Raw genomic sequence first — 14,143 nt, 5'->3', positions numbered from 1 at the left:
TGAGCCTTGACAAGGAGGAGTTAGTGTGAGGAGGGAGGAATTCCCCTTCTGCTTATAAAAAACCATAGTCTACGTAATACAGTCATTAGGACCATCAAGAGATAGATCAAGCAAGAAGGACACTATAGGGTTACAATCAATAGTGGCAGTAGAGTGTTGTTGTAGAACTGCAACAAGCTGTTGTAGAGGAACAACATCAAGAGCAGAATCAGTAGGAGTAGAATGGAGTTGCAAATCCTTAGGGAAAGAAGGATCTAGAACAATGGCATTAACAGCAGCATCAACGATAAGAAGCAGATCATCCCGGGAGGAGAACTCATCATCTTGCGAGGAGCCAACCAAATCAGAATCAGAATCATAGATAGTCAGGTGATCAGGTGTAGCATCCTTTCACCAAGTAGCAACACCTGTGTGACATGAAATAGAGCAATCTGAAGCTAAATGACCTATGGAGAAGCATTTCTGACAGCAAAAGGGGAGGCCCTCAAAATCCAACATGCATTTTTAATATTAAATTCCAAAATCCAATAATCTTTATTTGTTGTTATGAACATAATGTGCATTTTTAATGTTAGAGTATCATTCAAATGAGAATAGTGAGTATTGTTGTTAACATAACTTGCATTTTTAATCTTAAAAGTATCAGTCAAATGAGAATAGTGATGATTATTGTTAGCATAACTTGCATTTTCTATCTTAGAGTATCATTAAAATGAGAATAATAACAATATTCTCAACAATTTGAAGAAACTGATTTCAGAGATAACAATAAATTTCAAACTTACCCTTTCCATATCACCAATACCTACTTTGGCCCTTTCTAATATCAATCCTTAACTTGTGTATGGTTAGAGGCTATACCATTTTGATGAAAAAATGTGTATGATTATTCCTTGTAATATGGAATGGACAATTCAATGATGGACACCTCTTTTAAAGCTTTATGATTGGAAGAAGGATTTGCTAGCAATCTCATTTGTCTCCAAAAATAAAGATTTGGGGAGAAGGATTATTGTATCATGATAAAGTAAAAATATTTGGAATAACATTTTATACCAGCAACTTGGGGTTGGTTGGTTTTGTCAGGTTTAGTTATATTTTGTCTTTCGTAGTCTCGTAGTTGTTCCTCTTGGTTGTTCTTTCGAGTCTAGTTATACTTCTTGTTTGATTCTCTTTGTACAAGGTTTTAAGCCCTTTCAAAACCTTTCTTACATACTCAAAAACATATGAAATAAATAGAAATCGTAGATTATTAATGTCGCACAACACACCCACATAATTATCATATATCATGATCACACACATAAAACTTTAAACCAAATCAATGATTTAAAAAAATACAAAAATCCTATCAATTCTATTTAATTATTATCCTCAAAACACATCCCATTTTTCATAAACATAATCTTTCTTTTAAAATTATAACAAAATATCTCTAAAACACCCTCACGTCCCTCCAAAAATTGACACCTGAAATTATAAATTTGATATTCTTAATGTAATAATAATAAAATAAACTAATATCCTAAAACAAAAAGTGCTCGGAGAACCTTGAAACCAAAACTAAATAATTACCTGAAAAGCTGTAATCTAGAAGCAGAGAATTCTCTTAAAAGCTCCTCTACAAGCAGAAATTTCTTCTTTATACCACCCTGTAGCTGATCATTCTCATAATAATTGTTGTTTTCCTAAGTTAAATTTACTGTGAAAAGAACGAAAATTGTTATAGATGAAGTGTAAGAGTTATATAATTTTTTTCTTTTGCATCCACAATGAGCTTGAAACCTCTATTATGTCACGTTCCAATTTACCTTTGGTTAATTTTTTATGCAAAATATAGATCAATATATTAGCGAACTAGCTTTTTGGCACACTTTAAACAGAAAATGTTTAATAAAACCATACCAAAAAAATCAGAAGGGTTTAAAACCATACCAAAAAAAAAAATCTAATATTTACTTGAACAAGAATCAATTATTCAGGTAAAGACTAAGTTGAGTAGAATTACAGTGAGAGAGTAGAGAGCTAGAAAACACAAAGCTCAAAGAGAATTGCTTAGTAGTAATTTGCACTAACACTAACACTAACACTCCCCCTCAGGAAATAATAGAATTTCAATGGACTCTTAGCATATCTCTACATAGTAGAACTAGAAACTTTATCTTATTCAATGGTTTACTAAATACATGAAGCTGTCTTATCATTGGTGTTACAATATTGCAGTTCTATCTTACAATATCTTTAAGAATCAGCCCTAACCAAACAGGTTTAGAGGTAGCACTGCACAATACTCTCTACTTAGCTTTAGTAGATGTAAATATGAAATAGTTGGTTGCTTGTCTAGAACTGCTCCACGAAACAATGCCTGAAAGAAGTTGTTGATTTACCATCATATGGATCACCTGCGCAATCAAAATTTGAATAATTTATCAACTCAACATTCAAATGGTTAATGTCTTCAATGATAAAATATATGAAATGACTCTCTTTGTTGCTTGCTAATGAGTTACAATCTTTTAATATCATATTAAACCTTTGGATCAATTTATTTGCATATTTAATTTGAGTAATCAAAGTCTCACCATCTTGTCTCCATACTTTTGATTTCATCAATCAAATATATAACACTTCCTGTTAATATGATCACATACAATGAAATCAAAACCTGTATACCAAATGTTCTTTTCCCTTGCAGTAAAACTAGTAACAACTCACCATTCCAATTCAGTAAAACTAGTAACAACTCACCATTCCAATTCAATGTAATAATTACTAGATCACTACTTGAGACTTGTTCACCGATATTAGCTAATTTATCCTTTAATTCGTTAACTCTGGATAAATAATCACTAATACTTTCATTTGCTTCCTTGAGAGCAATTTTCTCTTAAAAAACAAAATTCCATTTGTGTTTGTAATCTCATACAAACCTTTCAAAGTTGTCCACATAGTGATATCTCGTATCTCAGGAATGCACAAGAAAATCTTAAATTTGGATTCCCTTTTCTTTCAATCTTGAACAGCAACTTGAGGCATACTAAGATTAGCCTTACTACCATTGAGGCATCTTGAACTTCCAATTAATATAATTAGAACCATCTTCATTGTTTGTTTACGTTAGATAAAAATCCATAAGATTTGCCATTAATAAACCGAAAAATATATATTAATTAAACATTTAAATTTACAATTGATGGAAAAAACCTCACCCAAAAATGGATTGTCGGTCAAAGAAGGCTTGCAGATTTGCAATTTCTGAGCACAATTCGGCTCAAACATGACAACTTCAAGGCTTGAAAACACTCCAAACTGATATGGCTCCCATCTCCATTTGAGACTTCTTCAAACAAAAGCAACATATCCCCTTTACTTGCTTCTGCAGCGTAAAGGTTCACTTTAAACCATACTGAAAAAGAAAACTGCCAAAGTTGAAATTTCAAGGTCCCACCGGGATTCGAACCCAGGTCGCTGGATTCAAAGTCCAGAGTGCTAACCACTACACCATGGAACCTTGAACGTGTGCTGTAAAATTGAATATCTCCAGCAGGATAAAGATTGAAATCTCCCAATTTTTCTCTTGATGAAGACAAAACACAACAACCATTTTTTATACAAGACTAAATTACATTAAATAAAAAGGATATTATTTTAAAAATCCAATATTGACTTCAACATCAATCAATTACTTGGGTAAAGACTTGAGTAGAGTAGAATTACATCGAGAGAGTAGACAGCTAGAAAACACACAGAGAATTACTTGGTTGTAATAGGCAGCATTGAAGATTCAAACAGTTTCTTTAGGACAAGAACTTCATGAAGTAAATCATATTTATACATTTCTTCACACTCAAGTGATCAAAGAAAATGACTGAAAGTGAACATAGAGCCAAAATTGATTCCGAGGTTAGAATCTTTGAGATTCACGGTGGGTTTTTTCTTGAATATTTGTTAGATAATTAGTCGATCATTAGCACTTGGGATTGTATGACGTAGGGAATAATTTTGCTGGAAGAGCTTCAAAAGATTGGTCGTCTCTTTCAGTTCATGTGGTATCAGAGGGTCTGTTATGTCAATGTCACCGATCAAGTGCATTGCAGTTTATAAAAGGACTACCTAATTCCTCCAGCCTTAAAAAGAATTCAAGTTCTATATTTTTTTTAACTTAACTTTGTTCCATCTAACTTAGAGGAGATTTTATGATAATTATAAATGCAATCCAGAAACTCAGTTCAACAAATTCAAAAATTAACAACAGTATGTCTCTGGTCTGGCCATTACAGGATGCTTTGTCGTCCTCGATGAGGCATCTATAGACAAATTAATTGAGAAGTAGAGTATAGGAGTTGGGGTGAATTTAGAATAATCTATGATTTATTGGCTGAGCGCATCATAGCCTAAGTTGTCATGGTGAATACTGCGAACTGTCAAAATATATGAAGGATTGTGAATGACTTCAAGGAGTACACCTATATGATCTAACTCGTTAGATTTAAAGGATGGAGGGGATTGGTTCTATAAAATCACAGTGATCCATCAACTCCTATCTATATTAGTAGGTTGGTATACATTTGGTGAACAAACCAACTTCTTCTTCTCTCTATGTGAATTTGATGTTGGTCAGCAATCAGAGGTGGATGGCTTACTTGGAAAATATCTGAGAGTTGCAGCTAAGAATGGTACTCTAAGACAAACTTTGGTTTGATCCTCTTTGTAACTAATGGTTATTAGGAGATGAATTTTGTTTGCATCGAATCATTATATGGTTAAGACTGATATAGCATCAAGTGCACGAATTATCGATCTTTCCAATTTAAAGAGTCTTTTTTCTATCTTGAATTCAACCATTTTTATAATCATGATATCAACTATATAAATTATCACTTATTTTAAAATCTAAAGAGTGTCCATTCTACCAAATTCATCCAATTTAACAATTGTAGCATGGGCTGTACAAATTATCGCTTCATTTGACTTAGAGTCAAGGTCTAAGAATATTTATTTTTCCAAATTCACCCATTTTTACAACTATGACATCAGGTTCATAAATTGTCACTTCCATTAGCCTAAATCCAAGGTCTAAGAGGTATACATTCAACAAAATTAACTCATAATACAATCATAGCCTCATCTCTTATGTGTGACAATCCTTTCCATTTAACAAGATTGGATCCTTAATAGGCTCTTTGTAGTCATTCAATGTTACTAATAGATCAAGCTCGATTGACATTTCATAACATTTCTTTATATATTTTTATATATCTCTTGTCAAAACTATTCTAGTGTTGCATTTAGTGATATGAAGCAGGTGACATTGACAATACAATCTTCATAAAGCTTCATACTATAAAAATTTGGTTTTAATTAAATAATTCATTCTTTTTATAGTAAAACATGTATTAAATTGTTTACATTTTAGATAAAAAGAAGCCTCATAAAATTATATAATAAAAGCAGTGCATATATATTCTACACAAAACAATAACAAAGCAAATAGAAAGTCAGGACTTCTGGGAAGTTATTTTAGTTAAAACATATATTGCAAATTTAAATTTTCATATTATAAAAACTAAACCATTATCCAATATAATAATGACTTTATCTTACTTTACCCTTAAGCATGTGCACATATTAATAATCACATGAAAAGTATTTTTTACGCTTATTTTATATTGACAATTTTTTTATTATTATTATTTTAAATTTTTACACATTGCACAAACCATGCAAAAGATGAAAATGAGTGTTTTAAACATGGATGAAATTAGGAAAAACTAAACCAACAACAACAACAACAAAAAAGTACACAACACTTCTCTAACATGAGTAAAATATATGTAGTTCCTATCAGTTTTTTCTCTTTTTTTGGACTCACTTTGGCCCTTTGTCTAAATACATGTTTCTATGCAAAAGTTGACAAAATAATCTAAACCCACCTTCACACACTCCAACAATTCAAACTTGATTTATAAATTTACCGTTTCTCTTCCTTGGGTGGAATTTGCTATGCAGATTTTACCCTCAAATTCTTAGTTTAAAATTTTAATATAAGCTCCCAAGTCAACCCCTTTCTTTGTCAACCTTTGAAAAAAATCAATTTGTAAATTAGGGTGTTGCATCAAAGAACATACCCTAATTCATTGTGATCATAAAAGTATATTAATTTTAGAGATTAAAACAAAATCATATACTTGTCTTTTTGTGTAATACGTATTGTTAGATGCATCATCACTTCTAGAATACAATTCAATTTTAATGTTCTTCTATTATCACAATAAGTTTATATACAAGTGCAATGTGCTACATATAATGCAAACATTTGATATAGAAAAATCAACATATATTCAAAAAAATAAGCTTAATATATATTATAACAACGTGAATATTTTGACTCTATCCTATAGAGGATCATATATTAACCAGTCATATTATAATTAGTTGTGTGAACATTACTTCGTTGCTTTGTATTAATTGAAAGAGATTTTATAATTGTAAGTATCAAGACTAACACATTACTTATCTACATCATATAATTTTATCATGACCAATTATATTCAAAATGAACATGTATTGGATGGAGTAAACTTAGAGATAAGTGCTACCATCAATGATCTTTATTTTGTTGTTATTATCATAATGTGCATTTTTAATCTTAGAATATTGTTCAAATGAAAATAATGAGTATTGTTGTTAATATAACTTGCGCTTTTAATCTTAAACTATTCAAATGAGAGTAGTGATGATTATTGTCAACATAACTTGCATTTTTAGTATCATTGAAATGACAATAATGACAATATTCTCAACAATTCAAAGAAATTGATTTGGGAGATAACAATAAATTTCAAACTTCCCCTTTTCATATCATCAATATCTATTGTGGCCCTTTCTAATATCAATTGTTAATAATTGTGTATGGTTAGAGGTTTTACCATTTAGATGAAAAATTGTGTATGATTGTTCCTTGTAACATACGTAATCGACAATTCAATGATGGACACCACTTTTAAAGTTTTGGAATTGGAAGAAAGATGTCGTCAACGATCTCATTTATCTCAAGAAAATAAGATATGGGGAGAAGGATTCTTGCATTATGATAAAGCAAAAATATTTGAAACCAACTTTTGAAACCACCCTAATGTGGAGTTGGTTGGTTTTCATAATCTCACACAATAAAAATTCAAACCAAATCAATGATTAAAAAACAAAAGAAATTCAAAATTACCATAAATTAGACAAAAAAAGACCTCCTCAGAAAACAAAAAAAGATAATTAAATTTGATATTCTTCCTAATGTAATAATAATAAAATGAACTAAAACCCTAAAACAAAAGTGCCTCAAGGAATCTGCAAGCAGAGAATTCTCTTAAAAGCTCCACAAAAGTGAAATAATTGTGAAAAGAATGAAAATTGTTATAGCTAGAAAATGTTTACTAAAACCATACCAAAAAAGCAACTGTAAAAATGGAAAATTCCAAGGTCCCACCGGGATTCGAACCCAGGTCGCTGGATTCAAAGTCCAGAGTGCTAACCACTACACCATGGAACCTTGAACGTGGATTTTAATTTTAATTCTGTCTAGTGTGTCAAGAGTTTAAATCTCCAGGTAGAAGACGCCTTCAAATCTTTCCCAATTTCTCTCCTGATGAAGACAAATACACTGCAACTGTTTTTGATACAAGACTAAATTACACTAAATAAAAGGATAATTTAAAAAATAAAAATGTAATATTGACTTGAACAACAATCATTTACTTGGGTAAAGACTAAGTTGAGTAGAATTACATTGAGCGAGTAGAGAGAATTATTAGTAGTAATTTGCAGCTTTAAGATTCAAACAGGACAAGAGCTTCATAAAGTAAATTATGTTTATATTTTTTTTACATCTAAGTGATCATAGGAAATTACTGAAACTGAATATAGAGTTCGAGTTTCTTTTTTGGCTTAATTGTCATCAGTCACATTAATTAGATTCCTGCATTCTGAAAAAAAACTCAAATTCTATTTCTTGAACTTAACTTAGCCATCATCTTGATATAAGAAACATCTAATTTAAGGGAGATTAATGATAATAATAAATGCAATCCAGAAATACATTATTTCTCTGGTCTGGCCATTATAGGATGCTTTGTCCTCCTCTATTGAGTCTATACAGCATATATAGACGAAAATATTACAGTATAAATTAAATACAAATTAATAATGAAGAAAGTAAAATAAAAGAATAGAATAATAAAGACAGATTTACGTTGTAAAATTTGGATAATATATCAAAAAATAATTACAAATCTTCATAACTATTACTACTACGATTACAATAACTTTGTGTTGAAGATAAGAAGAAACAGTAAAGAAGAGAAGAAGTCACAGAAACATGCAAATCCTTGAAGCGACCAGGATCTAGGATGGTGGAAGCATAGAATGGTGTTTTGTGCTCTCTGAAGAGTAAGGAGGAAGAGTACAGTTAAACATCTAGAGATATGCTCTTGAACTAAGGGTATTTTTCCTATATTTTCCCTTCTGTTTAAATGTTTTACGTTGATGATATGTTGTTGTAATTCTCTTGGGCATTTTGATCCTGCACTACCTGTTAGTGTCCGATGCTTAGCTTGGGGGCTCTTTTGTTATATTTAAAGCGTAATACCTGTGTAAAATATCAATATGCTAGTAATATGCTGCTAGATTGGTTTTGTATGAACAAAAATGTTAATATCTCATCGGGGTTTACTTTTATTTAGATTAATTTTTTATTAGTTTATTTTATTAGGTTTTTCTGTTTGGGCAGTTTTGTATAACAGTTTACAACTGTTTTTGCCTCTTTTTATATCCGATTGTCATTTCGCAGCTTTCTAGGGAATCAAAATAGGAGACAAAAATTGATTCAGGTGAAATCAATTTATTTATTTTCACAAGAATTTGATATCTTGTTATATTTGGTAAAGTTTGGCAAGAGATTTTGAGCAATCTTATAAATTTGCAAACTGTGCAAATTCTATATACATTTATTTTCAATTTACAATGCAGACTATTGTTTCATTGATTGCGGAAATATTAACAGGAAAAGATACTTGGTTGGAATGGCATAGAAAAGTGGAAAATACATTAATTAAAATTAATGATTTATGGTATAAAATATGTGATGTTAAAGAAAAAGAAATTTGGAATTATAAAAATTCAAAAGCCTTGGCTTTGATAAGAGCTTCAGTTAATGGAGATGTATATCGTCATATACAAGGATGTAAATTTGTTTGGGAAGCCCTTGACAAGTTACAAAATTTATTTGATTCACTCAGAATTAGAATTTATTCAGTTACAATTAAAATTGTTCAATCTTGAATTAAAAAATGGTGATATTATGAGTTTGGCTTCTAAAATTAGAGCCATAAAACAAGATGTTAATGCTGCTGGTGGGAAAGTTGATATTTATCTCACTGCTTTTATTAAGGCACTCCTTCCAACACATTCTACTTATCTAGAGTCCCTTCAAGCAAGTAACCAATTGAAAACCATTACTTTTGATTTATTGGTTGAAAAGTTGGTTGAACGTGAAAAAGATTTTGGAAGAAAAATAGATAATACTAATGAAAATGTTTGTTTTGCTCACCAAGAAAACCCTCTAAATAAGAGCTCTTCAAGAGGAGGTTATAATGATAGAGGCAAAGGTAGAGGTCAATGGAGGAAAAATGATAGGCAACATTTATATTGTAAAAGATGTGGTAGAAAAGGAAGTCATGAAGCACATGAATGCAAGTTGTCTTGAGATAAGATAGAAAGTTTTAAAGAAAATGCTTTTAAGCAAAAAGATAAAACAAAAGTTTATAATGATGATAAATATTTAGATGATAAAATTCCAGGAGCAGTCCAATTTGCTTGTGATAGTGATGGTGATCAATATGTGCTTTGTGTTTCTGACTTTGCATCTAATTCCTCATGGTATGATTCTTGGATCTTAGAGACTCGAGCCACACGACATATGACATTCCGATGTGATTACTTTGAGGAATTTCATGAAAGTGCATGTGGTCCAATTTATTTAGCTGATAAATCAAGTCTCAAACCTATTGGAAAAGGAACTATTCGATTTAAGTTGCCTAATCTTCTAGACTTTGTGCTTCATTATGTATTGTTTATTTTTAAATTGCAACGTAATTTGTTGTCACTAATATTGATTTGACGACAAGACTACTATATTATGTTAAAAGATGGGCAAGTTGTTGTTAGAAAACAATCAAATAATCAAGTTGTATTCACTCGATGTGAGGATGGGAGATTATTAAAACTAAATGGCACTTCTTCTTTTTCTAAAATTTTTGCATATCTTACTAAAGAAGGAAGTCTATCTCCTGTTCTTTTATGGCATGCAAGACTTGGGCATATTGGTTATGATAACATTCATATCCTACAAAAGAATGGTGTTGATGGCTTACCTGTTTTGCCTAAAACAATTGAAAAATGTGAAGCATGTATTCTTACCAAGCAACATAGAAATTCTTTTCCTCACTCCACTTGGAGAGCACAAAGAAAATTGCAATGTATTCATTCTGATTTATGTGGGCCTTTACCAGTAAATTTTGTGGGAGGATCTAAGTATTTCATGTTGTTTATTGATGATTACAGTCGCATGACTTGGATTTATTTCTTGCAGAAAAAATCAGAAGCTTTTGAAATTTTTAAAAGGTTTCGTGTTATGATTGAAAAACAAACTCAATCTCAAATTGGTACTCTTCGAACAGAAAATGGTGGAGAATTTACTTCTCTAGTTTTTGAGGATTATCTACGTCAAAATGGGATCCAACATCATCTTACTGTTCCAGGTACTCCTCAACAAAATGGTGTTGTTGAACGAATGAATAGAACTATCATGAATATGGTTCGTGCAATGTTAGATTTTAAAGGAATCAAATTACATTTTTGGGTTGAAGCAGCAAGAACTGCAGTTTATCTTCGTAATAGATCTCCATCATCTGCATTACACCAATCTATTCCATATGAAGTGTGGTTTGGATATCCTCCTTCTGTTCGACATCTTCGCATTTTTTGTTCCACTTGCTATGCTTTAATTTCCAAGGACAAAAGAAGTAAGTTGCAGCATCACAGTATTAAGTGTATTTTTCTTGGTTATTCAGATTCTTCCAAGGCATATAGGTTGCATGATGAAGTCAACAAAACTTTCTTTATTACATGTGACATTGTATTTGTTGAAACCTCCAACATTGCTGAAAATGATGAATGTAAATTCAAACAGCTTGATACAATTACAAATTTTTCTCCTTGGATAGAAAACTCTTGTGAGATTCCACATATAGAATCTATATCTCCAAGAAATCTAATTCATGTTGCTCCATCAATCAATGACCAAGAAAAAACCCATCATGATGAGCTTGAACTCTCTGAACCATTAACCACTAATACAATATCTAGTAATGAAATGGTCACATCTTTTGTGCAACCAAAGTCTTCTCATAAGTGGGCAAAACAAGTCCAACAAACATTGAAAGATTTATGACCTGATGAAATAGGTAAAACAGGTTCAAGAAGCTCTTACAAAGCAAGGATCCAAGCTCAAACCAATAGTGCGGATAACTTGGAGACCATTGGTGAACTCAATCTCATAATTGACTCTGAACCATCATCCTATAATGAAGCTAAAAATATTACAGTATGGAGGAAAGCTATGCAAGATGAGTATGATGCTCTTTTGAAAAATGGCACATGGGAGTTGGTTGATCCTCCACTTGGTTGTAAACCTATTGGCTACAAGTAGATTTTCAGAAATAAATATAAAGCAGATGGTACACTTGACAAACACAAAGCCCGACTTGTTGCCAAAGGTTATGCTCAAAAGAAGGGCATGGATTATGATGAAACCTTTGCACCTACAGCAAAATGGACCACCATTCGTGCTTTGTTGGCCCTTGCAGCTCAATATGGGTGGAAAATTCACCAAATGGATGTTAAAACAACATTCTTAAATGGTGATCTCAAAGAATCAGTTTATATGACTCAACCAGATGGGTATGCAGTCAATGGGAAAGAACATCAGGTATGCAATCTTGTCAAATCATTATATGGTTTGAAACAAGCTCCTCGAGCCTGGTATGAAAAACATACCGAGTATCTCTTAAAGTTGAATTTCCAGCATTTTGAATTTGATGATGCCACACTTTTTGTTAAAAAACTTGATAACATTATTGTCTATCTTGTTGTTTATGTGGATGATTTATTTATCACTGGTCCCAATGAGAATAATATTCACAATGTGAAAGAACAACTGAAGCAAGTTTTTGATATGATTGATTTGGGCCATCTTCATTACCATTTGGGTATTGAGGTAACTCAAACACCTCATTTTATTTTTATCACCCAACATAAATATATTGGTGAACTTTTGCATAAGTTTGGCATGGCTGATTGTAAGCCCCTTAGTACTCCTATGGAGAAAAATCTTAAGCTCTCTTCAGATGACCCTTCAGCATTGGTTGATGCAACCATCTACAGGAAACTTGTTGGTAGATTGATTTATGCTTCAACTACCCGTCTGGATATTTCTTTTGTTGTTGGAGTTATTTCAAGGTTTATGCAACAACCTAGAGAAACTCATTGGTTAGCTGCCAAACGCATTCTTTACTGTTTGCAAGGTACTCAACACTATGGGCTCAAATACTCCAAGACAAACCAATTTTCTTTGGTTGGCTATTCTGATTCTGATTATGCAGGTGATTCCACAGATGAAAAATCTACATCCGGATATTTAATGTATCTTGGATCTGTTGTCATCTCTTGGAGATCTAAAAAGCAATTTGTTCCAGCCACCTCTTCTTCCAAAGATGAATATATGGCTGCCTTTGAAGCAACTCAGGAAATCTAATGGCTTCGAAGAATTCTTGAAGACTTGCAGACACCACAGATTTCATCAACTTCACTCTTCATTGACAATCAATCTGTTATCAAAATGGCTAAAAATCTAGTATTTCATGATCGCACCAAGCACATCAATTCAAAGATTCATTTGATTTGGCATAATGTGAAAGATGGCAGCATATACTTTAAATATTGCCCCACTGCAAATCAACCAGCAGATATTCTTACCAAGGCTTTGGGCAGAGAAAAGTTTGAGAAGTTCAGAGAAATACTTGGTTTAACCCCTTCAGATTAAGGGGGGATGTTAATATCTCATCGGGGGTTTATTTTTATTTAAATTAATTTTTCATTAGTTTATTTTATTAGGTTTTTTTGTTCTAGCAGTTTTGTATAACAGTTTACAACTGTTTTTGCCTCCTCTTTATATTTGCTTGTTTATTTTATTTTGTTGAACATGGTTTTTACGAGAATACAAATTATATTCAGATTGTCATTCTTTCCATTTTTTTCTATCTGCTAACAGAGATTCCAGATTATTATTTTATGCCTGGGCTATCAAAAAATTGTGTGCTTTTCTATTTGGAATTAATAGAAGGGGAGTGGCTCCAAGCATATAATTCAGGTCGTGGTTATTCTCTATACAAAATGATATCCGATTAAAAACACAAATTTACATAAAACAATTATATTTCAGCCAATTTTTTACATTTTTACAGTATTGAGAAGGCAAATTAAGAGGAACAAACCAGTAGAAATCACATAAAATCTGTCCTGATTTGCAAATTTTGTGTTTTTCATCAAACATTGTTTTGTATGGAGAATAGACGGCTCCTATAATTCATATATGAAAAAATAGATTAGAAAAATAAAAAATCTTCATGTTTTTAGATAAATGACTGAGAATAAGTAAGATATATATAATCAACTTAATCTTAGTGAGTTAATTTATATGATTTTGAGAAATTCAATGCAATAAAATAAATGATTATATTTTTACTCTCGATGATGTTATCTTTTAATCATATTAATTAGTTTGTTATTTTTATGATGTTATCTTTAATAGATTCATTTGATTGTTTATTTAATGAAAGTAATTTTTTTATTGGATGATTTGATTTATCTTATAATATTATTTTTGCAACCATGGCATTAGGTGCACAAATTGTCACTTCCTTTAGCTTATAGTCAAGGTTTGAGAGGTACTCATTCCACCAAATTCACCCAACTTTGTAATGATGTTAAAAAGTGCATATATTGTCACCTCCTTTAGCTTAGAGTCAAGGTT

The 14,143-nt window shown here is 31.5% G+C and overlaps 2 non-coding genes across 2 annotated transcripts; both read right to left on the bottom strand.

Moving 5' to 3' along the window:
- Positions 1-3,439: 3,439 nt before the first annotated feature.
- TRNAQ-UUG (transfer RNA glutamine (anticodon UUG)) lies at positions 3,440-3,511 on the bottom strand. The gene has a single exon. It is a non-coding gene; the product is annotated as a tRNA-Gln (tRNA).
- A 3,963-nt stretch (positions 3,512-7,474) lies between these two features.
- On the bottom strand, positions 7,475-7,546 carry TRNAQ-UUG (transfer RNA glutamine (anticodon UUG)). The gene has a single exon. It is a non-coding gene; the product is annotated as a tRNA-Gln (tRNA).
- Positions 7,547-14,143: the final 6,597 nt, after the last annotated feature.

Source organism: Cryptomeria japonica, chromosome 3 (assembly GCF_030272615.1).
Source record: "Cryptomeria japonica chromosome 3, Sugi_1.0, whole genome shotgun sequence".
NCBI lineage: Eukaryota > Viridiplantae > Streptophyta > Pinopsida > Cupressales > Cupressaceae > Cryptomeria > Cryptomeria japonica.
Note: the sequence above shows the minus strand (reverse complement) of the source record. Positions and strands in the feature narration are given on the sequence as shown.